This window comes from Camelus ferus, chromosome 25, assembly GCF_009834535.1.
Source record: "Camelus ferus isolate YT-003-E chromosome 25, BCGSAC_Cfer_1.0, whole genome shotgun sequence".
Taxonomy (NCBI): domain Eukaryota; kingdom Metazoa; phylum Chordata; class Mammalia; order Artiodactyla; family Camelidae; genus Camelus; species Camelus ferus.
The window spans coordinates 34,176,268-34,189,444 of record NC_045720.1 but is presented as its reverse complement, the minus strand read 5'-3'; the positions used below and the strand labels follow the sequence as shown (position 1 = coordinate 34,189,444).

The 13,177-nt window shown below is 42.2% G+C and overlaps 1 long non-coding RNA gene and 1 other non-coding gene across 2 annotated transcripts in view; one reads left to right on the top strand and one right to left on the bottom strand.

The window, feature by feature from the left end:
• Nucleotides 1–111: 111 nt before the first annotated feature.
• Nucleotides 112–193, bottom strand: TRNAS-AGA. The gene has a single exon. It is a non-coding gene; the product is annotated as a tRNA-Ser (tRNA).
• The window catches only part of LOC116659913, a 77,746-nt gene continuing 64,731 nt past the window's right edge, over nt 163–13,177 (top strand). The window contains exon 1 of the long non-coding RNA XR_004315287.1: nt 163–260. This is a non-coding gene — a long non-coding RNA (uncharacterized LOC116659913). The remainder of the gene's footprint in view (nt 261–13,177) is intronic.

Sequence of the window (13,177 nt, the reverse complement as noted above, 5' to 3'; positions counted from 1 at the left end):
CCGGTCCCGTTGGGGGTCCCCGTTAGATTCCAGTCATTCATAAATTCCTTAAATAACTGTGGAGAAGCCTGCAGAATGAAAAGGAGAATTCGTAGCAAAAGCTCATTGTTTCGTAGTCGGCAGGATTCGAACCTGCGCGGGGAGACCCCAATGGATTTCTAGTCCATCGCCTTAACCACTCGGCCACGACTACTGCTCATGTTAATTTTGGCTATGAGATCTGCCTAGAGTCTGCACACAAATGTCTGCTACAGTAACAGGTATGTTTGGATCACGAGGAAGACATTACAGAGCTGTTCTGTCAGAATATTTGAATGTTATGACAGTAATAATTTTAGGTTTTTGAAGGGCTCTTAGAGCACATTCTATCCAACCCCCTTTTTTTTCCCGTCAGTAAAAAACGAAATTCGAATAAAATCGCTAAAGTTAGAGTCAGAAAACAGGAAGAGAGGGAGGAAAGCCCAGTACTGATGTACACCTGTTTGCAGAGGGATGGAACCATTTCCAGGAGGGAACCGGGGACCCTGGGGCAGCCGACCAGCCTCCCGGCTTCCTTACCTGGCTCCCAGCTCCACCCCTCCGCCTCTCTCTTGTACAAACAGCTCCCAGGAATCTCTTTTCACCCACCAGGCGCTAAAATGCTATTACCCACTGAGTTAGATTCACTATGCAGGGTTAAACTGTCCCACTGCCATAAAAGCACTGCTTTGAAAACTGTAATGCGTGACACAAATGGAAAGTATTGTCATTTAAGGGCACTCCTGTTAATACTATTCACAGTGAAACCTGAACTTTGAGTATTGCTAACGTGGGATAGATAGGTTAGCAACCTCGGAAACTCTAGAGATAGTTTGATCCAGGTAGATTAGTAGCTTCATTTATTTGGTTTGTTGTTTGTTCAGAATATTTTTGATGTCCCTGAAGAGCAGCATGAAGTGGTGTGATGGAGTGAATGCACCTGCTGGTTAGAGCCCACCTTTGAATTTTCATGAATTTGGGGAGCGAGTCGTTAACTGAAACCATTGTTAAAAATTAAATTATGTAAATTTACAATGAAATGAACTATATTAAAAAAAGGAATACTCCAAGTTCACAGTCTAGTTATTTCCCCACATTTTACTATAATTTAGGCCGTTGAGGTTATTTACATCTGTTGGATCTGCAATACTATACAATGGGTTGCTGTTGTGAATTTTGTCTTAACTTCCCATTCAGTGATGTCACTTGGGTAGCTTGAAGTCAGCCTTCCTGGGTGTATTTACACCAGGGAAATTGCAAATGCTACAAAACATGGCTTTTCTCTCTAGAGCTGGTTGTCAAACGCTTGCTAGCAAACCACTAATGTTACCATCAGACCAACCTCTGAATATTCCCAGCAGGGCAATGGTTCTCTTACCTGTAGGACTATCCTGGTTATTCTCCCTGCAGCTTTGTTTTAGCTATGAGGATCCTGGCATTTTGTATAATTTCCCACTCAATATTTTAAAGTTTTGTGGGTTTTTTTACCCCCAAGTTGCCTCACTGGGTGATTATACTTGAAACTGGCCTCCAGCGGAAACACAGGAATAAACCACTTGATACTGAAATTGCCCTTACAATATGGTTCCGGGGGAGTAATGCATAGTTGCCAAGCATTTTAACAGGCTTAAATTAATAATTTTATTTTTCTCTAAAAAAGATGAAATCTGAGGTATACCACCAGTAGTTGAAATAATCTATTAGCATGTAGAAGATTTGCATGAAGGACTATGAAAATATAAAAGAAGGAATGTTTCTAGTTGTGTATTTTGTTTTATGGGTATTGGAAAAAAACTGGAGTTTGTTTCCTCCTTCCTCCACTCCCACCCCCCATTTTAATAAAATGTCATCATTCAGAGGTTGGTGTTTTGAGAATTTCACTTACAGCTCATTCAACTCTTCACTGGGTCTTCTGACTTCAGTTGTGTTGCCTTTCTGGTTTGCTTTAGAGAGGAAAATCAACTTCAGTGTCTACAATAAGAAATGCCACACATCACGTTTGTGTATGGCTGTATGATAAACTGGAAAATGATAGATAGTGCACTATTAAAAATCTCCAGATATCAGGAGTGATACCAGGTGCACTTTGCTGGACTCTATAAACAGTGGAGGTGGATGTACATGGTGAATGTATACCTGACTTTGGAAGATTCTGCATTCATGCAAATCATATTAGAAGATAATTAAAAAAAACCCCATATATATTACTTTGGTCTTTTTGGTTTTCAAAGTGAAGAATCTTATTTATTATCTCTAGAATTATTAATATTTTTAGACAATGATGTGAATCCTTGTCCCCTGTCTTTCCCAGCCCTGGAAGGCACGCCGAGCCTCAGATGTTTCATAAAGGATGATAGCCAGGAGTCTTTAGATGACACAATTTTTAAACATACTAAATAAAAGTGGCATGAAGTGTCTTATTACATTTACTTAGTATTCCAAGGAAATATTTTGGGAAAAAGTGTCCAAAATAAGAAAAGAAAGCTGTGTTGGCTATCCCAAGTTAGCTGAAGAATGCTCTGAATCCGCCTTCTTGCTAGCGCCATTCTAAACGAGTTCACCAGAGGTGGTGAAAGGACTGCTTCTGTGGTCACACACGGCTCCAGGCCATCCCCTTCAATGACAAGGCATTTTATAATCCTCCTGGCTATTCACACAACGAATTGCAAGGCCTCTGTGGAGTCCCACGTACTTGGATTTGATTTTCACGGCCCTGCTTTCCTCCCCACACATCACACACCTTCTACATAGATACCCAGAGCTGGGCAGTGACAGTGGTGTGAGGGGAGGCATCCTCGCAGAGCAGTTGCCAGCCTCCCAGCAGCTAGTGTTGTAGAAGAAATGGAATAGCAATGAGGCAGCTCTGGTTCTTTTAAGTGGTGCCTGAGTCAGGCCTCGATGCTGTGTAGGTAAATTCAGTCCAGAACATGCAGAATCTTTATTGGAATTTGTACATGCATCTCTCACAGCTGTGGAGAGTTTAGACTAATCACAACTCTCACTGGGATACGATCATCTTTGTAATTTGAAAAAGGATCAGGAGCCTGTAGGCTTGGAACATCTTGAGAAAACTCTGGCCCTGAAATACATCATCACACGTGGGGGACACCACTTGCGGCATCATTGCAGAGAGCTTAAGAATGCTGAAATCAAGTATTTCTCTGGCGTGATTTCAAATGGCCTGAGAAATCCGAGAACTGTTTTTTTTTTTTTTAGCTGCAAAACAGATTCTTTCGTCTTCCATCAACCCTGTTGCTGTCAATGTGTCCAATATTAGGTGCCAGAAATGAGCATAGCCTTTTAATGATAACAATGCCAAGGTGAACACAGCTGCTGGGGGCTCTCTCAAGAATCTCTGTTAGTGTGTATTTTGATCCGCAGACACGTTCTGAAGGCATGCACCTCCTTAGTCTTTCTAGTCTCAGTACATTTCTCTTCAGCAGACTGGACAAAACTGTCACTTTTTGCCAGATCTTCTCATGCTCTCGGGCCCCTTGGACGCTATTTTTCATGGACGCCCATGTGTCCAGATGGTAGGATGAGGCTCAAAGTTGGTATTTGGGAAGCAGCCTCTGACAGCACAGAGGCCTAGTGAACTCCAGTCATTTGTTCAAAAGGCCAGGACTTGCAGATGTGCTCTGAGAGGGTAGCACAATTTTTGACCCCACCCAAATGGTTATTTTATCACCATCCACATAGCAACCAACGAACAGATCAGCCTGAGGAGGCAAGTGCTAATGTAGGTAATGGTTCAAACCCATCAACCCTCCAAGGAACCAGTAGTCCAGCCTTTGTCTGAGGCTTTGACAGTTAAAAAAAAATTGTTTCACTTCTACAGTCTGTGAGTCCAGCTCCCTCTTCTCTCCTCCTTGTTTCATACCTCTCCCCCCTTCTTTCTTTCTTTCTTTCTTTTTTTTTTTAATGGTTTTCAGCTTTCAGACAGTTAAACCTGATCCGAGAAAAAGAAAAAAGGATCAGTTGGGACCTGTGTGGGAGGAGGAATTTCAGCTAGGCATTATCATGAAAGTGAAGTGGGAAGCAAGCTGACGAGGCCACCAGAAGTGTCTCACAGGCCTGAGCTTAGGTTCAGTACCTCGTGGCCTTCCATGTCCCCAGCTGGCCACAGCGCCTTCCACTTAGGGAGGGACCCAGGGTTTTAAGCCAACCAGTTTGCTCTATTTCCTCAGTCACTTTTCCACATGTCAGCTAACTGTTTATAATTTTTAAAAAGATGCCTGCAGGATTCTAAAAATCCCAAAACTCTCTACCCATATGAAAAGCTCATGGAAGCCCCTGAGGATAAAGCCAACAGAGCTACTCCCTTACAATGAACTGCCCAAGGACTGTTTGGGGGCTGTAAAGCACTTTTGTGATTGTGTATAATACACCTTCGTTTCACAGATGGAGCGAGCAATCAAAGACAGAGAAGTGAAACAATTTGGAAATTCTTTGATTATTAAGAGATTTTCATTGCAACTGTTACAATGTCTTATTTCGTTATCATGCTGTTTATTCTGGATAAGACAATTTCTAGTGTGTAAGATTAATGATGTAAATTTAATATCAGATTGCCACATTTTGGAATCCTTTCACGCCTGGATTGACAAATCAATTAAAGCTGTCTTATCCCTGCAAGTTCCTTATCTCTGATTGTCTGTATCATTCTGAGGTACCCACTGCTCTGTAGTTTTAGTGATTATGTTTAAACTTCGTATTTGGGGGCTAGGGAATCCCCATTGTATGTTAACAGTAAAGCTGATTCTATGACCTGTGAGTTGGAAGCTGGTAGAGATGGAAAATTCTTCCTCTCCCTGATTCTTACTAACATGGGTGAAGAATGGTCTGTTCAAGCCACAGAAGTGCTTGGCTGCAGAAGAGTCTCCTTGAGTGTGCAGGGACGTCTCAGGCCCAGGAGAGTCTGTGGGGGCCACAGAGGAGGACCGGGGGGCCAAGGCAGACCTCGAGTGTGCCTCTGCGCCCCCGGTGCTGGCATGTGCCTGGCCCTTGAATGAAGAGACAGATTCCTTCCTTAGAAGGAGCAGCGTATATTCTGGCTTTTTGTTGTTTTTCTTCTGAAACAGACATCACCTCAGATTGCATGCCGCCGGGCTCTATAAGATATTTCTTATTTATTGGCAGAACGTCTCTGATTGCTTTGTCAGTTCTTGTTTGCCCTGCTTACTGAAATATCCTGCCTGCAGGATGAACCCCACCATTCCCTGAGCCAACCCAGGACTCACTCTTCTCCATCATGGTTAGATCTGGAATTGGTCTGGGACAGCCTAAGTCTGAGCAAAATGCCACTTTGATGCTGCCCCATGAACCCCTGTGTGATGGACTTCTGGTCTACTTGTAGACTGAACTCTGGTTATTTTTAATAGAAGCAATTAAGTCTTTGCAAAATTAGACTATCTTTACTTTTACCAGTTGTGGGTCAAAAGAAGCAGGAGCATTGGGCATCCTGTTACTATCTCAAAAGTTTGAGAGTTTGAGTTCCAAAAGGTGTGGCTCTGAGATTTAGAAGCACCAATGGCAATGTTTTAGGCAAGGTATTTGGAGGGCCTCTGTACATTTTGCCAACTGAATCTTAATAATGCCATTAGTGAATTTGCAAAACCAGAGGATTGAGGGTGGTAAGCATAATGAAAGTGTTATAAAGCCAGAAGACAGTGCAGACTCGGTGAAGTATCTGACCAGTAAAATGGGTTCCTCAATCACCATAAAGGTTTATAGGCAGGGACAATCTTTTCCAAAAGAACCTTAGCCACAGGAGATGCAGTAGTCTGAAGGGGAAGGCTTCAGTCCAGTATGAAAACATACAGACCAAGACTAAAACATACTTACATCCAGACAGCGGGAGTTTTATGAAATTCATTTGCTAGACCTCAAATGGTCCGTTAGGCTGTTTAAAATGTGTGGGAGCAATGTGAACAGCTTCCCTGGATTGTACTTGAGACAAGTGGGACAAGTAAAGTAGGCACTTTGTGTGGCCTTGTTAATATTTCCCCACCAATTTTGGTTTAAGAAGGCTATCATTTTGTCAGTTGACCAATGATTTAATGCAGGTACAGTGGTGGAGGAGTCTCCAGTAGGACTGGCTTATTATTTGGTCTAAACTAGATCTTTCTCTCTTTTATCAAACCAACAGTTGTTGAATTTCCAGTCTTGATTTTTTTTTTTCTTTTTCTCCCTGAGGCCAAAGTTGGGCTTCTCTAAGCCAGTTTCTCTAAATAATCATTTGGGGAAATAACCCTTTGGACCACGACAGGTTTGGCTGTTGTTGGTCCCTCTAAGGGCAGCATTCCTTGAGGAAATGTTAGCAAGGCGATTTCCTTTAAATTCTAGAGAGTCAAGTTTAGAATGCCTTGGAATCTTAGTAGCAGGCAAAGTGGCAGGGAAAGGCATTGCATTCAATAATTCCTGAACATAGGCGCCATTTAAAATTTTATTTCCAGTGGAATTAAGAAAGTTACATTGCTTCCGCAACATTCCCAGATCATGAGCTACTCCAAAAGCATATCTACCATCAGTGTAAATATTGGCAGTTTTGTCCTTGTGTAAAAGCAAATGATTCAACCTGTTGGGCTGGAGTAGCCATAGGTGAAGATGTTGCCCCAACAACCTCAAAAGGAGTTGCAGTAGCACACCCAGCACAGTATTTGCTGTTTTCACCTTTTAAATAAGGGACATCAGTGAACCATTAGAAGTCAGCATTATCTGAAGAGTTTCTTGTAGATATCACGGGGAATCAGGAAGTGGTCCATCAGTACTAAGCAGTCGTGAGGAGGTGAGGCAACTGTATGAGAAATACTGAGTGTGATGAGAATTCAGGAGGACTTCTGTATGAGGCACAAAAATGGTTAAAGGGGATCCCACAATGATTCTCTCAGCGGCCTTAACCAGAAGGGCAGTGGCAGTAATGGCTTTAAGGCAAGGGGAGTAGCCACATGTCACAGGGTCCAGTCACTGGCTGTAATACCCTATGGGTAGATGGTTGTCCCTGTGTTTTTAGGTGAGTACCCCAAAGGCATTTCCTTCTTTTTCATATACAACAGGGGAAAAGGAGATTTGATAACTGGGATGCTCAAGGGCAGATAGTTTCATCAGAATCTCCTTTAAGGCACTGTAGACTATGTCTCTGGTTCTTCCCATAAAATTCTGCCAGGGTTGTTATTTTTGACTAAAACATATGGAGGTTTGGCCCCAAAAGAGAGAACTAATTTCAGTAATAACTAACTAGCCCAAGGAAACCTTGAAGTTGGCCCTTAGTTTTTGTTTTGGGAAACTTAGGACCCCACAGCATCTATCTGGATCTAGATGTAGCCTTTGTTTTAATATAAGACCCTGTAAATATTGAACCCTTGTTTGGGCAACCTACAGTTTTTCCTTGGTGACCTTTATGTCCCTTTAAGGTGAAAAGCTTTAGCAACTAGATGCTGTCTCTCTGTTCGGAGGCCTGAGAAGGAGAGCAAAGAAGCAAATCATCTACCTATTGCAACGAGGTAGAACCTCTAGGGAGCTTTATATCATTCAGGTTAGCCTTCAGGATTTGCAAGAAATAAGAAAACCTTGAGGCATTACTGTCAAGGTGAAGTGTTTTTCTTCCGAAGTGAAGGCAGAAGGTATTGGCCAGCGTCATCAACTGGAATACTAAAGAATGGACTGCATAAATCAGTTATCGTAAAGAATTTGCCTCTGGTGGGAATGGATGTCAGTCGTGTATGAGGGTTAGAAACAACAGGATGTCGAGGGATAACAATGTTGTTTATTGCTTGGAGGTCCTGGACAAACCTCCACCCGTAGCTCTTAGGTTTCTCACCAGTAAAATGGGAATATTGTGGAGACTAGTACAAGGGATAATGAGGCCTTGAGCTTTGTAATCGTCTATTATGGGTTTTATGCCTTGAAGGTCTTATTTACTTACAGAGTATTGGCTAATTCTGGGGAGAGATTTTGAGGGGTCCGTTTGAATCTTGATGGGAGGTGCACTGTGAATTTCGCAAATGTCAGCTGGAGATTTTGCCCATAAGGAACGTGGTAGCTGATTCAGTAGGGACAGATGAGCAATGTTTCCTGAATCAGCTCTAACAACATCAGAGATTGAAGAGATTAAAGATGTCAAAGGGGCATTTAGTTCATCTGGTTGGTTACTTTGATGACTACTGTAATATTCTAGAATAATTTCTCCCTTTTGGGAGAAAGAAATTCCAGTATGACACTTCCCTAAGAAGTCTCGGCCTAATAAATGAGTAGGGGCAGAGGAGCTAAAGAGAAAAGGGTGTGTGTATCTTAAAGGGCTTAATCAAAGGGAACTAGTTTGAGACAGCAGCCTCTTGAGGGTCATTAGAGATCCCCACTGTTGAACTGTTATTATTCCGAGGCAGGGGCTACTTTATAGTATGAGGTTGAGCACTGAGAGTGTGGCTCTAGTGTCAGTTACAATTGGAAGAGATTCGTTCTCAATCTGGAGAAATGTTTCTCAAAGCTGATTAAGAGGGAGAACTGGGAAGAGCCCATGCAGTTCCTCAGAGGCCTGTTTTTGAGAATTGGAAGGTTGTTGGAAAGGCTAGTAAGGGGGCTGAAGCTGCCTAAAGTGCTTAAATACGTAAAAATCTCTTTTCCAATACTCTGGGTCTTTGCAGTAACAGCAGAAACTAGGAGTCCGTTGGTTTCATTTAGGAGCCTTCATTTGTTGGAGCTGAAGATTAAGAATTTTTGTGGTCTTCCTCTGAGGTGATTTATCTAGAATGTGAGAGAGCTGGCTTGCCAGATTAAATATGGAGTAGAGATAGCTTCCCATTCCTTCCTGGTCCTTTTTACTAGAAGGGAAAGGTCCTAGTTCAGCCCACTAATAAACATAGAGTGAAAGCTACCTTGGTGGACTGAACATCTGAAGAAAGATCAGAATTTTCCTTAAAAATAATCTGAAGTTGATTGTAACAATTATGAACAGGTTCATCAGATTTTTGTGCGCAAGCCTGAATTTTATTCCAATCAATAGGCTTTGGGAAAGCCCTAGGAATTGCTTGATGAAGTTGCCTAGCAGTTGCCCAAGCCGGACCATAGAATAAGCAGGCTGGTCTCCCAGTTGTAACTCTAGAGACTTTCCAGGATTTTTCCAGTTAGCAGTTTCCATCCCATGGTGAGCCTGGCCTTTACCACCACGCGTATGTACTAGGTGACATAAGGCAGAGAAACCAGGTTGGTAAGTTTGAATGACTATATTAAATTTCTCAGCAAATCTGTGAGGATTTTTGGTTACTTTGGGAAAATCTTTGACTATGGGTTGCATTTTAGTTTTAGTCTACAGAGTAGAAGAAACTAAAGGTTTAGCCCCTTGATCCTGAGAAGGCTAAAATTTTAAAGGGACAGGCTCTGACAAGTTCAGAGGAAAAGAGAGTGGGGAGAACTTCAGAGAAAAGGGGGAGTTTGGTGAGAGAATTGGTATGAGGGGACCGAAGGTAAAGAGGAGGTGTAGAAAGGAAAGAGGAAGATGGTGCTAGAGGCAGAGCCTGAGGCAAAGAAGCTGAGGAAGAAGAGCTTAAGGCTTTGGGAACCGCTTTCTTCCTTTCTTTCTTTTTAAACTTTCTTTATTTTTTAAAATTGAAGTATAGTTGATTTACAATGTTGTGTTAGTTTCTGGTGTACAGCACAGTGATTCAGTTACACATACGTGTATATTCTTTTCATATTCTTTTCATTATAGGTTATTACAAGATACTGAATGTAGTTCTCTGTGCTATACAGTAGGACCTTGTTGTTTATCTGTTTTATATACAGTAGTTTGTATATGCTAATCCCAAACTATTTTTCTTAAATCGATTGCTTGCCTCAGTTAATCTTACAATTTTATTTCATAGAGAGGCAATTTTACACCCCTCATAACATTGGGAAGTCTCAAAATACCAATTGAAATAAGCATTCCACTTGGTTCTGGAAATTTTTGACCTATTGCAGTCCCATTTGGCTTTAAGGAAATTAAGTTTGAGGACTGCAAAAAGTTCCCCACATTGGCCACTGATACTCTAGATTGCCTTTGGTCAGGTTGGTCCTTTTATAGTTAGAAATGTGCATGAGGAAGGACCATGGTTCTTAAACATTAATTTGGCTGGAGTCATTGTGCATGTGGGAGGCACTTCCAAAATATTTGGATAACTGGTATCCCATTTCTCAGAGGTTTTCCTCTAGAGTGAAAGAACAGTTTTCGAACAGTTCAAACAGTTTGCAAGCCTGAATACTAACCAATTCAAAGGAAACAGCTTGGTCCTGGAGGAGCCAGGCTGAAGGCTTTTCCAGCCAGTTTCCAGAAGACAGTCCCCTCCTAAGGAATAGGCTGGAGGCTGACCAGCCACAGTTTCATGTGAAGCAGCTTCCTCCTGAAGGATGAGCCAAAGGCATTTTCAGCCACCTTTGGTTGAAATAGTTTGACTTCAAGATCAGATCAAAGTGCTAAATGAGTACTCATATACAAAATAAGGACTTAACCAGAAAGATGAAACCTTAAAATAGATCCCAGGTAAAACCTGGAAATCTCTGAATGCAAAGATGGAGTGAGCTTGGATTGAGGAGAAAGGCGTACCTTCAGACTGCAGGATTGGTGAGAAAAGTAGTGGGTGACAGTGGGCTCGATTGTGGCTGTTGCACCTGTTTGCTCACCAGACCCAGAGTTGTCAGGGGTCTTCTCTGGTCCCCGTATGGGCCACTGCCAGATCTTTCTCCAGCAAAGGTAGGTTTATTCAGGATCAGCAAAAAGTTGCAATGCAGGGACTGCAACCACCGTGAACCACGTGCAAGTCCCTTCGTGGGGAGGGAAGAACTCTTTTATGTAGGGGAAAGGAAATTGGGAGGGCTAGAGTAAACAAAGAGTCCATGGATTTTGACTGAGTTCTTGCCAGGAAAGAAGAGTCGTTCTTGTTCCTCTTGGGCTCTGCTATGGTCGCCCCTTCTGGTCTTTCAACTCTATTTAATAGAAGTTTTTGTTTACTAACTTTTTTATAGTGCACAGTGAATAAAAAGTGCTTAATAAAGGTTAGATATTATTATTACTATTATTAGTCAGAAAGACCTTGTTTGAATCCTGGCTCTGTGGTCATTGAGACTAGGGGGTCTCTTAAACTCTCCATTTCTAAAATGATAAACAGATAAGGTTAATGGTATTTGCCTTGAGGAGATGTTAGATGTTTTTGAAAACTGCAGAGATGATGTTTTTAAAATGGTACCAGCCCCTTTAATATCCAGCAACAGCCTTGGAGCAGATTTTTTGTTATAATAGGAAAAATCACTTGAGTGCATCCCTTAGTTGTAAAAATGTAAGGCCAGTAGATACCTCTTATCCCTGCAGTAATATTCTCAAGGGGTTTTTGTTTAGGGTCTGACAAAGGTAGCCCCTTCACCGTAGCCCTTGGTGTATAGAACTGGTCTTGAATAGGAGCTGGTAGTTTTTCTAGGAGGCCAAGGAACGCCCTGGAAGGAAAGGCATAAAGTCCTTGGCTCTTCTCTTTTGAGTGCTAATGTCATTAGACACTGAGGTACTGGGTGAAATTTGTTGGAAAGAAAGAACACCAAGGGTTCTTGAATGAAATTCACCATAGGCATGTCTAGTCTGGACTCAAGGTCTGGGTCAGGGTTTCATGGGACCCTGGAACTGTGGAAAGGGGTAGTTTCCAGAGCAATTGCATGAAACAGGACCTTTCTACACCCAGTCAGCTGGCCATAGTTTCACGCTTAGGGATGATGACCGAGTAGATGCATTTGACTTGAAAGGGTGGGTGGAGGTGTGACTGTGGCTTATGAGAAGCAAAGACTGCTTTATGGCAGGGATAATCAACCACTGGACTGGGTGGGACCAGTGTCTTGTATGCCCATGAGTAGCCACCAAAGCAGTGGTACTGGTGAGCTAGTGGAACTTTCTAGTTTTCTCTCACCTGGCATTTGGAAGCATGATTGACTGTTTAGAACTGAGAAAGGCCCGAGGATGTTGTACTGTATAGGGATGAAAGAATGGGAGAGGCCTCAAGGAAGGAATTCCAGACTTTCTGCTGGTATGACCTTTGAGCCTCAAGCAATTTGCTGGAAGAATGGAATGAATGGAACAGTATTTGTATTCTAAGCTTGTGAAGCATATATCCTTTACTATATAATTAATGATAATTATTTGATCATTAATGCTTAATGATAGCTCTAATCATAGCTATCATTTATTGGGCACTCACTATGTTCTGGCATGGAGACTGATCTTTGTTCACCAAAATCTGTCCCCTCCTCCTTCCTGGACATGACTAAACTAGCTTTCCCAACATCCTTCGAGTTAGAGGTGGTCCTGTGCCTAAATTCAGAGAAGAAACATTGTGTAGCACTTCTGGCCTTAGGCCTCAGGACGACAGAGGGTTTTCCTCCAGCGCTCTTTTCCTGCGGCTGGTTGGAACCCACAGTAGGTCAGCTTTGATCAGGCAGGTGCTAGCACTGTCCTAGAGGACGACAGAGCAACATAAAGCAAAGTGCCTGGATCGCAAATGACTGTGTGGAGTAGGACTTCCCTGCTACCCTAGAATGTTAGCCCTGGAAGTGTCATGTGAGGAAAAATAAGCTGCTTTGTTATCTGAACGTGCATTTCTCATACTTTAATGGGCACAAGAATCACCTGGAAGTCTTGTTAAAAGGCAGATCCTGGTTCAGTGGGCCTTGAATGGGGGCTTATGTGGGGCTTGAGATTCTGCATTTCTAACAAATTCCTAAGTGATGTTAATAATGTTGGTTCAAAAAATGTACTTTAAGTCCCTCCCCAAGGAATTCTGATTTAATTAGTTGCAGTGGGGTTCTGGAACAATTGAAAAAAAAAAACAAGAGCCCAAAGACCCCCATCTGGGTGATTCCAACCTACAGATAGGGTTGAGAACCACTGCATGGGAGGAACATTTTCTGAGGATGCAGGAATCCTTTCCCGTTGCCCTTCAGCAAAGAGACAGTTCCTTGTAGCTCTTCTAAACAGCCTTGTCATCCTACCTTCTTATTTATTAACTACTTATGGATAATGCTTCTGGTTGCTTGTCTGCACTGCTGGAAGTACTCATCTTTCTAAATTTCATTTCAGCCAGAAACTTTTTTTTTTGTGACATCTCATTTGACATCTTGTTTTGGATGCTGAGCTTTGTCTTTGAAC